Below are 1,124 nucleotides of genomic sequence, written 5' to 3' on the forward strand. Positions count from 1 at the left end.
ACCACTCAGTTTGTGTTTCCTTCCTCCAGTTCTTCGTAAAAGAAGAGAGGAACGTTCATCAATAGCAGACAGCAGCTGCACAAATGCAACACTGTCCACTGGCTTCGCGCTCAGAAGAAAACACTACAACTCTTCCTCGTGGTTAGCGAAGACCAGACACTTTCGAACACATTTCCTCAGTTAAAAACTATAGAAATGATCCCTGAAAGTATAGTCTTGCCTGAACCACTTCCAGCTCACACAGACAGAAAAAGTGGAAACCCTTCTTACCTACAGTAAGCACCTGTTGGGCATCAAGTCAAAAAACATATAAATATATAGATAAGACCACAAAATAGCATTCAGCAGATGCGCGTGCATTTCTGTGCAAGAAAGAGTTCTCCCTAGAACTCGGGTGACACAATGCTTTAAAAATTTGCATATCAGAAATCAGCCACCAATCAAATTCAGCCTGCCTTTTCCCGGCCCTGTCTCACACACAGACACACACACACACACAGGTTACCTGTTGGCTGCCCCTGAAACAGACAGAGGACTACAGTATGAAAGTTAAAGTTCAAACAGGTAAAGAAACGGCAGCCATACTTTCCTTTCCTGCTCTCGTTTACCGCAACAAACACATTTTAACTTGTTTAAAAAGTAAGAGAAACAGTTGGTAAACTCACAAAAAAGACAGTCTACCGTTACTTCCAGAGCTTTCGGCACTGCACTAAATGACAATTATTACCATTTCAAGATGGCTACGCATTATCAGACTGCACGAAGTGGGTGCATTTTACTGGAGATCGGACAGAATCACCAGAGCGCTTACTCTGTTCAAGTAAAGCAGCACACACTTGCCCTCTGAGTTCACATCATACTGTGCTGAAAGTGTAGGTGGTGAAAACACTGGGAATTATTCTTGTTCACAGCCTTCATTTTGAAGCTCAAGCCAAGACATGGATTTCTCTGGTAGTTTCATCCTCAGATATCTTGGTGAGATGTTCAACTTCCTGACGCAAATCGATTTACATGTTAAGAGGCAGAGCATTAATTAGCACTCATTTGGACTACTGCAATGCCTTACACAAGGGAAAATGGGGAAAACTTGAAACAAAACGGCAGGTTCCACAGGATTTTGCAGG

General features: G+C 42.6%; 1 non-coding gene across 1 annotated transcript; it reads right to left on the reverse strand.

The window, feature by feature from the left end:
- On the reverse strand, positions 1 to 218 carry LOC138286092 (small nucleolar RNA U3). Its single transcript, XR_011201786.1, has one exon. It is a non-coding gene; the product is annotated as a small nucleolar RNA U3 (small nucleolar RNA).
- Positions 219 to 1,124: the final 906 nt, after the last annotated feature.

This window comes from Pleurodeles waltl, chromosome 3_1, assembly GCF_031143425.1.
Source record: "Pleurodeles waltl isolate 20211129_DDA chromosome 3_1, aPleWal1.hap1.20221129, whole genome shotgun sequence".
Classification (NCBI taxonomy): Eukaryota; Metazoa; Chordata; class Amphibia; order Caudata; family Salamandridae; genus Pleurodeles; species Pleurodeles waltl.